The following is a 13888-nucleotide window of genomic DNA, read 5'->3' as shown; positions in this document are numbered from 1 at the left end:
AATAGGAATTAACAGCTTCAAACCCCACACACATGATTGCAGGGAGAAAGGGAATGTGAAATTCTGGGCAAAAGACTGTTTTATTTTTTTAGCCCACTCAAGCAGCAGCTGCATCCATGGAAACTGCCTGCGTGAGATCTTCCTGTTTGTTTTTCACCAGGATTTCTGTGCTGGCGGTGTTGTCATCAGACACTGCGTAACCAGTTAAAATTCACTGCTCAGGTACATTCTCTGCTGTGGGAGACACGGGACCAGCCACAGGGGCAGATGGGCAGAGCAGGGACAGAGGGTGCCCAGGGCAGCAGCCGTGCCCCTGCTCCTGGGGAGGGCCGTGCTATCCTCCAGGACTGTGGTGCAGAGACTGGCAGGGAGGCAGAATCTTTCAGCTGATTTTCCCTCTTGAGTCAGTGAAGTTGTGCCAGTCAAACCCCTAAATAATGCCCCAAGTGTGAGCTTCCATCTCATGGGAAAGAGTATTTATGGGGGTAAATAACCTGTGTGGAGAGAAAGAGAAACAGAGTGATGAAACAGAAACAGAGTGGCAGAGCGATGGACGGGGCAGATAATTAAAAAGAGACAATTCTGCTGCAGGAATAAAGAGCGTGCCTGACAGCGTGCTGCCTTGGCCACGCCGCTCGGGTTCCCTGTGCCGTGGCTGTCTGCAAGGAAAGGAGGCTTGCAGGGAAGCAGGACTGATAACAGAACTGCTCACAGAAGATGCTCTGGAGCTGAGAGCTGACATTTTCCAGTGGAAGAGTGGCTGCTGGGCTGTAGCCACAACCAGCTGTAGCCCTGCTGGGCTGTAGCCACAGCCAGGTCCTGCTCTGCAAGCAGCAGTGGTGCTGCAGCCAGCTGCAAGTGGCTCTGTGCTGGAGGTGGAGCAGGGGATGGGACAGCGTGTCCCCTCTGTGGGTGCTTCCCAGGTATCACCCCTCCGTCTGGAGAAGAGACACAGAGTACCTATCTAAAATGAATATGAGTGAAGATGGTTTCTTTTAGTTGGCTCCAGCACCATGGATTTTTCAGTTTATTGATGTATTTATTTATTGGAGAGAATTTTTCAGAAGAATGAGTGAGCTATTTTGAATGTGTCTTTCTGGTGTGTGACCCTAATGGGGATTCAGGTGAAAACCAGAGACACCCAGACTCCTTTCCATTTGTCTCATTCATGAAAACAAATTTCCTTCCCTTGCTTTATGTAATTGTCTTGTCCTCAATCTGATATTCCAGGTTTATGAGGAACAACAAATCAATACCCTCTTTTTTGAAAACTGCCGATTAATTAATTGCTGGTGTCTGCCTGCATGCTGCAATTGTATTAGATGTCAGCAGTAATTAATTTTTAAAGGAAATTGTTCTTGCTGAATTTTGAACACCAGCTCAGATCCCATTTTTCCCACATGTTCATCTGAAGGGATGTCAGGCTGCTCCCCACAGGGGCATGTTCCTGACCAATGGGATGAATAGCAGGTGCAGCTCATGGGAAAAGTGGACAGTGACATATCTGCACCGCAGCTCTTTGGGCATTCTCGCCGTATTTTTGCATTAAATATATTACTTTGGCTTATAAGAAAGTGAAAATACATGCAGAAAGTAGAGGGAAAAAAATATATGGCTTTTGAAAAAGAATAACCATCTTTACTAATGTAGAAAAAAAAATACCTGGAAGGTCTCCTTCTGCTGTTGAACAGACACAGTGGCTGTTGTATGATATAGACTTAGAAGGAACATCAAACCTCAGCTTTTCTTCTGGAATACAAATTATCCTTGTTAAAAATCAAACTATACCAAGCTCTCATTGTAAGTTTTTAGAGAGACTAAAGGATAAGCAGGAAGGAAACTGCCACGAAATGCTTTTGAGGTGGCCTCTTTATATGGATCTTCTGAAGTCCCCTGGCTGTAAGCAGTGGGAAAGAGAAGAATACCTCTTGTCAACTCATCAGTATGCTTTAAAAACAGCCCTAAAAACTCTGGCGAAACCTTAGCTCTCAGGTTTTTCAGTGGCTTCTTAATTTAAATAGTTTCTTAATCCAATGGCTTTCCCCTCTCCCTTTACATGTTGCCTTGGGGTTATTTTTGCAGAATCACTTGAATTTCTTGTAACGTGAACAGATTCCAATGCCAGCAGCATTGATTTGCATTGTACTGAGAATTAAGGGGTTGTTTTCCAGTACTGTTGCCTATAGTCAGAATCTGCTCCTATCCCAGTCTGTCCTCTGAGGGCTGAGCTTTGATTTGCAGCCTGCAATAGATGGGGAAGGCGGGGGCAGTGCTGGGTGTGAGGGGGATGAAGTACTGGCTTCCTGCTTCTTTAACTGTCCTTGCTTTTTGTCTCCTTTCCCCCACACTGACCTCTATGTGTTTTTAGCAGCATCTTCCACTCCCAGGAGGTGAGGAGGTGTCATCTGGCAGGAGCATCACCTCAGGTTCTAGACACAGGTGCTGTTGGGGCAGGCACAGGAAATATGTGAACTATCTTTCACCAAAGCTGCTTTGGACAGAGGAGGAGCATAGAGCCATGAAAACTCTTCTGACCTCTTTTTTAAAAACATCTGGAACTGCAGCATTCAAACAGTCTGGCAGAATATTTTTCAATAAATCTTGAATGTGGCAGTTACATTTTCTGTACTGTGCTGGAAAAAGGATTCCAGTATACTTACTGCGGAGACAGGAAGATTGATTCTCACTTGGAAAATCTGCCAGATTTCTTGATTTAGAGAGTTGATGATTGGTGGAGTGTTTAGGCTTGATTTATATCAAGTTTTCTTTCTCGCTTGCTTGCTTTCTCACTTTTTTTCCCCTGCATGTTGTTTTAATGTTAATGTGAGTTACTCTTATTCTGAATGATTCTTTAACAACTATTGGGGGGTTTTGGATGTTTTTGATATTCAAGTCAAAACTCTCTTTTCTAATTCCTGTTTGCTCAGAGTAACGTGACTAAATTTCACTTGCATGAGGTCTAAATAAAGTCACTGTACTTTATGGCGACAGATATTGGAATCCACCCCTTTACTCTAAAGAGTGGATAGATGCTTATTCCCTGTGGAAAAGTCTTCCTGCCTCAGAGAGCTCTGCAACAGATAGTCTAGACCTTTAAAGATCAAGTTACTGTTTTCTTAGCCTAGCCATGGGAAGGAAAGGGGATCACATCCATATTTTTTCCAGGCCCTGGTCTTGCTGTCAGGACTCTGAGTGACGTCTGGCTCACATCTAACAGTGTCTGGTAACCCTGATTGCTGCAAATGAACACATGCATGTAAAGTGAATAAAGATGGTCCTCCCAAAAATACCCATTAGAATTTAACATTTACACTGTATTTTTAAGGGAAGTGTTTTGTTTTATATTCTCCTGTTCAAACACCATGTGGCTGAGCAGGGCAGTCAGCGAGTCATAGCTGTATGTGCATAACCTTGGTCTGATTTGTTTGGTACTGAATTGCCGGTAGAGCATTAAATTGATTTTTAAAAAAAATCTTTGCAAGTATCTGGTATTGATGAAAAGGTCCTTATGCATTTGCAGTGAAGTTGTGTCTGTGCAGTGAGGTCAGCTCAGGACCAGCTCAGTCCTCGTGCCACCAGGGACGGGCGGAAGCCAAATCTGGCATTGACCAAACACCACCCGGTGCAGGTGGGAATTTTACCCTTCATACTTCATGCAGCTTTCAGCTGACTAACACACATCTGGATTCATCTCTTACTAAATCTTTAGTGCACTTTTAACAATAAATGGATATATAATTAACATAGGCAATCTTACTAAATCCATATTAGGGTGCTTGTTTGAGACCATTGACACTTGTAATTGGAGGTGTTGTTAAGTGCTTCTCCTTCTACAACAGCAGTTGTGGCTCCTCCCTGAAAGCATCAGGCCTGAGGCAGATACATCCATCAGGAGGCTTCTCAGCTCGTGGTGAGCTCAGAAACTGAACGAATAATTCAGGCCCACTCATCCTGGTTCTAGTGGCCATGTGTGGTTGTGTCTCTTGGTGCACTGGGTGTTTGAAGGCGATTTCAGGTTCGCACCCCAGTTCACAGATGGCTCTCAGAGCGTGCCTCTCTGTCATTAATCATCCCTCCCTTAAGGAAGCGGGGGCTATTTGGATGTGTTCTGGGCATAGCCAAATCATAGGCAAAACACACTGTTCAAACCCTGCCTCTCACAAGCAAGGCCAGACCCTCAGCTGCTATAGCACCCTTTTCATTATACATGTTCCCCAAAACTCATCTGGCTTCCTTCACTTGCATCTAGAAACCTAGAATTATAATCAGCACTAAATTGTAGCTGGGATTGTATTACATGATTGCTTAGATCATTGGTGCTGCTTCCGAATTTTCTTTTTCTACTCTTTTCTGAGGATGTGATAAGTAGTTATATATATACCCTATAGCTGTAGGGGGAATAGCACCTTCTCAAATACAGTTTAATGGTACTTTCTTTCCTTTTGTAGTCCCATGGGAATAGGAGTTGGGCTGGATAAGATCACACATGACTGTTACCATAGTTTTGCTCTGTGTCAGATGTGATCTCATCAGAGCTTGACAGTATCACTAATTTGAGAAAAGGGCACAAGCATTAGAGCTGAGATACGCACCCTTTAGCAATCCCTCAGTTTCTGGGGAAGCTCTCTGGAATGTAAATCGTTGGGCATTATGTTCTGAAACGTTCCAATAACTTTTGAACCACAAAATTATGTGACTGTCAGAATTGAGGTCACTTCTACCCCTCCTCCTCACCCTGCTCCCCTGTACCTGAATACAAATCTGAAAGATGTAGGCTATTAGTATTCCAATGGATTTCCTTTTCCATATGAAAAACGAAGGCTTCTTTTAAAAAGCAATTTTAGTGTTAAGTTACCTATTTATGGTGGGTCCTGCACTCAGCTTGCATGAAGCAGATGTATAAATAGTCTTTCTAACCAAGGGCTAAATCTTGGTCCTGGCTCTGAGATGGTGTACAGGGTATAGGCCTATGTGACTGGATAAAATTCCACCAGAGGAATTGTTTCTCTGTTTTGTTGGGTCCCTGGGGGTATGCAAATTCTGACAACTTTGGGAACTGAGATGTAGAGCATTACATAGCAGTCCCTGGTACAATGTCTCCAGCTGGACACCTAAAAGCCCAGGGATTTGAAGTTGCACCTCATTTTTAGACAATGTAGGGCATAAAATAATTTATTTAGCAGCTTCAGCTTACTGGATAAATCCCTCTTTGGCTGAGGTAGTTGCTGGCAACACAGAGTTCTGCATCTCTGGCCTGTGCTCTGGCTCCTGTTGTTTGTTCCACAGTGGCCCTCTTAGGCATCTCTCCCAGCTTCCATTCAGGCCAAAGGAGGCTTCAGCCTTTCCCTGAAGGGCTCCAGCACTACCCTTAGCTTCACTGGAAGCAATGCTCCTGCCACAGCTGCTCCTCCTGGATGGGAGATGCTTGCCCTCAAGCTCTGCAGGGTCCCACTTGTTCCCCTACTGGGCCAGCCACGTTGGTCATATCCCTCCTGGGTAATAAACCAGGATTTGCAGAAGTGCCACAAGAACTTAGGATCCCGAATCCTACTGAATTGTATGGGGGATTTCCAGCACTGGTTTCCTGGGCATTTGAAAGCCCCTGATGTTTGCTCCATGGGAGGCAGGTACCCCATCATAGCTCTGGATTATCTACCTCCTGGTCCTGCCCAAAAGGCTGGGAAGGCCTTTCTGTTTCCCTCTCTCCACAGGGAAATCAGAACTATAGAATTATTAATAGAGTTTATGGAAGTGGCTAAGCATGATTGAAAGGATGCTTATAAATGCGGGTAGAACTTGTCAGTGCCTCTTTAAAAGTGAGTAATACCATTTTAATTGTCGTCCTTACTGCTATAGATCACAATAAGGTTATGTTGATGGAACCATCAAGCAGAGTAAATGCTCTAAGTACAATATGTTAGTACTAATTATAGAGTAATTTAACAACAATGTATATGGAGAGGGCAATTTTGCATGCCAATTCACCATGGCAAATTTAATTGTATGGAAGAAGGGGAAAGCAAAATATTTTCAATAAAGAGTAAAATGATAGACACTGTGTGGCTTTTCCAGTGCCGGTGGCAATCCTGACTCCTTTTGAAAGAGTTGCTGCCACCTCATCCCACTGAGCATCCCTCTGGTACATGAATATTCCCAGGGCACAGGAAATCTTGGACAGACTGCTGGCAACAGCTCTGAGTCTCCTTAGCCAAAGCAGAAGTGTTATTCCTCATCGAGGCAGGTAAGCTGCAAGTGGAAGAGATGTGAAATGGTAATGGAGTCATTTCCTGGGTCATTTCCTTTTCATCAGGTTGCAAGAAGTCAGAAGCTGTTACTCACGGAAATAAATCATCTATCAGCATTAGGCTTCCCCCCGGCCCCCCTTCAATTATTGCAATTTACAGAGCTGCAAAAGGACTGAATTTAAGAGGTGTTTAATTGTTTTGGGTGAAATAAGTTCTCTTGCTCTTTGCCTCAAAGATATTTCTTTTATTAATATTGTAGTTGCCTTTCACTGTTCTGGACCCACAAACAGATGTGTGAGAGTATTTCTTTCTCCAGAATGGTTACAAATTCTTCTTCCTGAAGTCTGGGAGTTGTCTTGGCAGTTACGATATTGTTACTCCCAACAGAGGTAGAAGTCTATGGATATTGACAGACCTTAGTTTTAACATCTGAGGCTTTTCCATGTTAAACTTCATTCTTGTTTTTGCCAACCTTTTGGTAACCCTGCTCCAGTGTGAGGCTGACAGTGCAGCTTCTGCTGATGGGAAAAAGCAGCTAAGGACTGTGACACTGCATTTCTCTTGCTAATCTCATTATCATGAAAACTTGAAATCTGTGCTACTTCAGGGCAGCATTTTCCCCTCTATTTGTCCTTTTGTATCGAAAACAAAATCACTTGGTGACTCCCTTGTCTGTTTTACTGCAGAAACAGCAATAGGCATCTATTCAGACTTGCAACTTGCACTTAGAAATTGCTTTTAATGTTTCCTTGCATGGACTGTTTATCAGTTGTAATAAGTTTTTTAAACAACCTTTTTATTACCTTGAAATGGCTGAAGGAGATGATCCTCAGCAACTGATAAACCAAAAGAAGTCTGTTTGAAGTCAGTAGAATGATGCTAACTTCTACTAGCTAAAGCAATGGTTCTTGACAGGCCTAGAACAGCAGGATGACTGACTCCTGAACCGTGTAACTGCCTGGCGAAGCTCAGGTAAATTCAGTGGGGGGTTATCTCAGAGGATGAGCTGTGCCATTTGCTTCCCTGTAGGTGATACTATGACATGGTTTATGAGATTCACTCCCAGAGACAGAAGAAAACCCCCCACTTTTTGGCCTGCAGAGATTTTTGATTAAGATCTAGTGCTGTCTGCCCCTTCAGGGATCCCTGGATTGTCACGGAGATGACAGCTCCCTTGCAGGGAAAGCAAAGTACTGCCAAAGCAATGACACGTTCCAGGGGCTGGGATTTGCCCCCACTGCTGTCCCACGGACTGACTGCCCAGCTGGGGCTGCGAGTCAATCACTGCCTGGGCACTTCTGCCTCAGAGGCTGCTTCTCTCTGCCTGTGGTCACCGGCAATTTGGCAGGAGTTTCCTGAAGGAGGGCTACAGGCAGAGCTGTGGCTCAGTGCTTGTGTGGAGCGGGCTGTTGGTGACTCTCACTGAATGTGTAACACTAGAGGTGGGCCTTCCAACACCCCAGCAAGGTCTGGGTCTGCTTCAGGCTGGATGCTGTGGAGGGCAGGGAGTCTGGGGGGATGCGGGAGCCTCTGTGCCAGCCCTGCTTCCTAGCACACTTGGCTCCTGGGGCTGAAAAACCTGCTGAAGCACCAGCTGGTAGAACCCAGGTTCAGAGGGTGGGTTCTGGGAAAGGCTGGACTGAGTCACACTCGAGCACAGTGAAAAAACTGTCCAGGGTTAACTAATCTCAGGTGTAAGTGCTTAGAGCTGTGGGTGCCCTGGGTCATCTTTGCAAGCATCTGGAACTTGTCTGTAGACTTACTTCAAATTAAACAATAAGCATTTACATCTGTAAGCAAACAGTTGTTAAATTTGCACAAATAATCAATTTGTTCCATCCCAAGGATTTCCAATAAATATTGCATTCCAACAGAGACATAATGTAATAAGCCATTATTAGAATAATGTTGTGCTTGTTTGTTGATGCTCACAACTGACAGCAAATCTTTATTTTAATTAATTCTTAGATTAGTTAAATAAAAGCCATTCCAATTTTTCATTCTGCTCTTTTTATAAAAATAGTTTTATTGTGGTCCTAGTACAGATAAAATTGGCAGGATTGACCAGAAATGGATGTAACTTTTATTTCTCCACACTAGGGATGCAGGCCTGCTTTTATATTTGGAAGTGATTTGCAAATAGCAATATGAGTTTTTGTAAAATGCTGTGGAAACAAGTTGTTTTGGAAGTTCCCTTCTGCATGGTTCTGATTAAAGGTGCTTTGCATATATGCAAATGCTTTAGCAATTTTCAACTTGGATGTATTTACACTTAGCATATGTCTGGCAGTGAGTGATTTAAATGAAGGATTTTGGCTTTTCTGACTTGAGAGAAGTGAGCTGCTCCTGGGTAAGGGGTGTTCTGTAAAACAAGGATCTTCCTCACACAGCTCTGGAGAATGACAGTCAATGCATAGTTTGCATTTTCTTGTCTAATTATAATCAGCTGTATATTTGCAGCAATAAGAAATTAAACATCACTAACAAACCTTGGTGAAATAATGCAGAAAGTACATTGAAAATAATTTTGTTGTGCCTCTCATGGAGAGTGGGCAGAGGTGGATTAAGCATTTGTAACAAACCTCTATGTTTGCAAAAGCTCAGAACTTAATTTTGATGCTGCTGTAGATATGAGCAGAAGATTTTGTTTCCTGTCCCAGAAGACATTTGAAATTTCCATGTATTTACCCTTTTTACTCTCTCATATTGCTGCCACATAAGAGAGGTGAAGAGACAACATGGGGGTGCATGAATGTAATTAGTCTGAGAAATAAAACAGGAAGGATGTTGATTTACCTTCAGTCACTCAAAAACAACCAACCATGAACTGGGTTTGTAAAGCTGAGGTAGTCTGACCTAAACCAAATCTTTTTCAATGAATGCTGCTTTGGCAGGTGCAATTTTTGTGGTTGTTTTTTCCAAGCTTATTTTCTTAATTTGGGACACTTTGAACATGGCCTTTTTCCATAAGCAGTTTTTGACAGAGCAGGAAGAGGATGCAGGGTGCTCTTGTTGGCATCCAACAGTTGGTCCTGCACCACTCCCCCAGTGTGCCTGAGTGACCTGAATTGAGAACTGAGGAGTCCATGAAATGTATTGATCTTTCTCAGCAATGTAAATAACTGGAGAGGTGCTTAGGTACTAGTTATGGGCATCAACACAAAACTGGAAGACAGACTGAACAAAGCAATAGATAATAACCTAGAAGCCCGGAGGAGTATCCTGTGCTATCAAAGAGATAAGCTGGATAGCCTAACAGGATTTCTGTCCCTGGCAATTAGGATTAATCCTGTTTGTACCTGGGAAGGAGTTGTCACAGGCAGAAGTTGTCTCTCCCTTTCTGAATGAATATCAGAAGAAGTGAACACTTGCTTAAAGCCCAGGCCTGCTTCATCCTTCAATAAGGAAATTTAGTCATGACAGTGCTGGGTGAAATGATATTTTTGGCATTGCCCAAGGAGCACAGAATTTGCATCTCTGGGTTATCCAGCTATACAAAAGTTCTGCTGTGGGGAGGACGTAGGCTTAAATTATCCCACACACCGTGTACAGGTACACTCTAGGTGCATCCTGTTTATTGTTGTAGTAATCAAATACAACCCTTAATTTATCTTCCATTTGTGACTACATGGTCATGATTACTCCTGAAAACTGAAAGAATACCACTATTTGATCCCCCAAGACTGTTACTACGCTAGAAAATTCCTTGCAAATACACATTTTGACAGACCTCATTCTTAGCCAAGACAAACTGGCAGCTACAGTTTTATGCAAAATTAAAATGCTTAGTTCTTCCCTCCTTTTTGGAAGACCTTAGGTATGCTTGTAGTGTGCCAGTTTCCTGAGCAATGTGTAGATGTTCCATACTGATGAGAAAGGTACATGCTTGTTTTAGGTCACTTTCTTCCCTTATCTGCTGTTTAATATTAATGATGTAAGTTGCTGTGTCAAAATATTAAATAATTGTAACCTGTGCAGGAAAGGAGTTTTATTTTAACCTTTGAAAACTGTATTTACATGTTTTAGTATATATGAATAATGCATAAAGTTAGGCGCTAAGGTTATTTTCAAAGTCAGTCATTTCGGGATCAAGCTGTAGAAAACAATAAAAGAGAAGAGTTGTTTCTTTCCTCTTGCTCTCCCCCCTTTCTTTAATTCCCCAGGATTCAGGCAATAGCATTGAAGTCGAATGCCATTAGGATTTCTCACTAAACTTCAAAGCTTAATTTAGTCTCTGCTGGAATAAAGCGAGGCATAAAACAGGCACAGTGGAATCCATTTAAATGAGTGACTGTGGAAAAAAGACAGTTTCTAAGAAAACAAATGTTCTGCACATTCTTTTAACAGAAATCCTCCATCAGAGCACAGTGTCCCCCGGGGTGGTGGGTGCTGTCCCAGCTCTGGCCTCCCTGCTGCGGGGTGGGGGTCCCAGCCCCGTGCACCCCAAGGCCTTTCAGAGGCTCCAGGGGACTCCATGCAGGGACAGGCCTGGTCCCAGTGTGGAGGATGTGGGACCCACTGCCCATGCAATCACACATGCGTGTATTTGTGTGTATTTGACAATTTTCCAGAACATCATTGTAATGGGGTAAGTCAGCATGGAAGATCTGGTTTATTTTCCAGCATATTTGATGCTTCATGAAGGATGCAGTTGTACTGCAGACTGCTCCTTTATAACCTCACTCGTCAAAGAAATGTTCTTGTCATTAGCAAGGTGTTGCCTTTAAATCACTTCCCTCTCTGTGTTTTTATTCATTGTGACTTGAATTTTCTCCTATGAAATGAGCTGTATAATTTTGCTAAGGTGGTACTAAGTGCTTTATTTCATTTATTATAGGATAATGCAGCTTCTGACATATCTAGAAATCCAAAGGCTGTGATTGTCTATCTTGCCTTCAGGATAAGTGCTCATAATCCAGTCACTGCGTGTCTGCAGCATCTGCTCCAGATAACGCAGCGTGCCTCTGACCCTCCCCACTGGTGAAGAACAGACCTGGAAAGGTCTCTCCTGTGGTCCATGGAAGGAAATTATTTTTGTTTTCAGTACTTGTAAGGGCCTGCGATTCCATAGCATCTCCTGCCCACAAACCTTGGAGCTTCCCATTTGGCACGCTGAAAGGCGACAGCGGCCATAGCACTGGGGCAGGACCTGAAGGAGCTGTAGCCAAGGTTTTGGTGAGCCTTGAACTGCAGAAGAATCCTGCCTGGCATCTCCAGCATGAGCAGGAGGCAAGTTGGTAACTGCAGACCACCCTCCCGTAGGCAGGGAGGTGACAAGCAGGCTCCAAGAGCAGGGGCGAGACACAACTCTACAGTACGAGGGCAGGGAGAGACTGGATTGATAAAACCACATTTCCTCAGTTAGAGCTGATTTCATTTTAAAATCTTTGGGCCTTTCACATCATCTGAACTATTGCATAAAACATTTAATAATGCACTTCAATTGTATTCCTCTTCATTTGAGGGATTGCTTGACACTGGTTCATGTAACTAAGAGTCGTAACAAGATGCATGTGACTAATTCATTCTCCTCTTTGCTGCTCTTTCAGGTAGCTTGGTCAAAACCATGCAGCCATTGGTGGTGGTCATGCCCCATGTCTAGAAATGATACACTTCCTGATAAGGTTTTTGCATTTGCTTGGACATACTCCTGTAAATCCCTCTATTTGTAACAGAAACAGCACGATGGTGCAACCTGAGGGGCCTGCAGACTGAAGGACTAGGGTGTTGGGATGGTAGGTGGAGTCCTGCGATGGGAAAAGCTCCTGATCTGGGAACCAGTGACTGAAGATAAATAGGTGCTGTGCAGAAAGAGCTGAGAGAAAGATGTGTTTGCTGGTCTGAGTATGCAGAAGGCTAAAAAATGCAACATTGTGGTTCAAAGAGGAAGAGCTGATTTACAGCCCATTGTAACTGTACATCAGGAAATTTGTTAGACTAATTAAACACTAATATAAAAGGGAGATTCAAAGGGATGGCTTCCTTAAAGATTGCTCTCAACCACCCAAGGTCAAAAGCAAAGTGTAAGTAATGCAGTTGAGAAGTCAGATCTTTCTGATTTGAATAATTGTCACAATTGACAAAAGCAGTGACTCAACTTTTTATATTTGAACATCTCATTATATTGCAGGCCATTGGAAGACACATGAGGTTCCAGAGAGGTGTCATGTAAGGTGTCATGCTGATAATCCATCCTTTAATTAATTCATGGAGGTTAATATTGCTGTAGTAGTATGGTAGCTTGGTCTTAGCAGCGAGTAATGGGTTTTAAAAGAAATGGGTTTAATGGAAGATTCATAAAGCAGTGCAGAAAGACAGAACTGCTGGTGATGACATTCATGCTTTTTTAGGATTGCTTTAAAGGCTTTATTTTGAAGTTGGTTTCTAGGAAGAAAAACCATTTTCTCTCCTATTATGTCCTCTCTTCTAGTATGGTTTACCTGCTTTTTAGCTGCAGTTCAACAGAATCTGGATTCCACCTTGTATAGTGTGACTGCTGTTCACTTTAAAAATCTCAAGTGTTAAACTCTTCCTTTTCAAATGTAGCATTTCTGTTTTGTTCCGGTTGCCTGCTTATGACTCATGACTTCCTGAGGAAAACTGGAAGCTTGAGGGAATTGCATGCATATTTATTCAATTTCTAATATTTTGAATACAAAAATAAGAAGGCGAGTCTACATGGAGTGAACATCAGCATGGCTTTCAGTGGCATGATAGCTCCTTTTTTATTTATTTATTTTTTAACTGAGACATTCTGGTTAATTAAAGCTAAATGCGATAAGCACAGAGATGGTTAAGAGGAAAACCTGCCTTGCAGGGAAATTGGGTGAAGTGTCACAGGATATTTGCCCCTGCAAGATGGAGCTTGAGAGAGGATGTGATCAATACGTGTGAACACATCTCAAGGTAAAGGCGAAGAGCTACTTCAGCTAAAAGACAACACAGACCAAAAAAGATGTGGCAGGGAAGGACAGTGTGAGCTATGCTCTGTTCAGGCTGTTGGTCTGGAGAGGTTTCCTGACCAGTAGAGGAAAACATTCTGCACCCTTTTCCCTAGGAGAGAAAGGGGTAAAAATACTGCAGTTTTTTTTAAGGCAGAAGTCAGCTTGTTTTGGTGGGTGACTTACATGTGGTGGTGCAGGCTGTGGTGGGGATTGTGTGGAATGGCCCATGAAGTCCTTCACTATTCCCATGATCCTAAAAGAACCCCAGCAGAACACATGCAAGTGACACGTTCTTGTGTCTGTACACACAGATGTATAAAGTACACAGTGTGTACACATATTTTGTACAAAAGGTATAAAAATAAAGAGGCAGCCCCTGTACCTCAGCTATTAAGAAATGGTTAGCTACAATTTATTTTCTTTTTAAATGAGCTGATTTTTGGCATTACAGAGCTAATGCATATTTATAATTTTTGCCAGCTCTAATTTTAGCCACCTAGAGTCTTCATTACAGGACATATGCATAATTAAATTGCCTTCTTGAGAGTTTACAACCTGTCCTTGCTCATCATTTACAGGTTTGAAATGATCAAAATATTTTTTAAATGATCCTGTAATGCTATACAAAGCTGGAAAGGCTATGTAACAAAATGTCATTCTCATAATCTTCATGTTTTGTGGTGGGCCCAAATCCTGGTT

Source organism: Corvus kubaryi, unplaced genomic scaffold, assembly GCF_017639235.1.
Source record: "Corvus kubaryi isolate FWS band 111438036 unplaced genomic scaffold, C.kubaryi_AGA036_p1.0 37284, whole genome shotgun sequence".
Classification (NCBI taxonomy): Eukaryota; Metazoa; Chordata; class Aves; order Passeriformes; family Corvidae; genus Corvus; species Corvus kubaryi.
The sequence above is the reverse complement of the archived record's forward strand: the minus strand, read 5'-3'. Positions refer to the sequence as shown.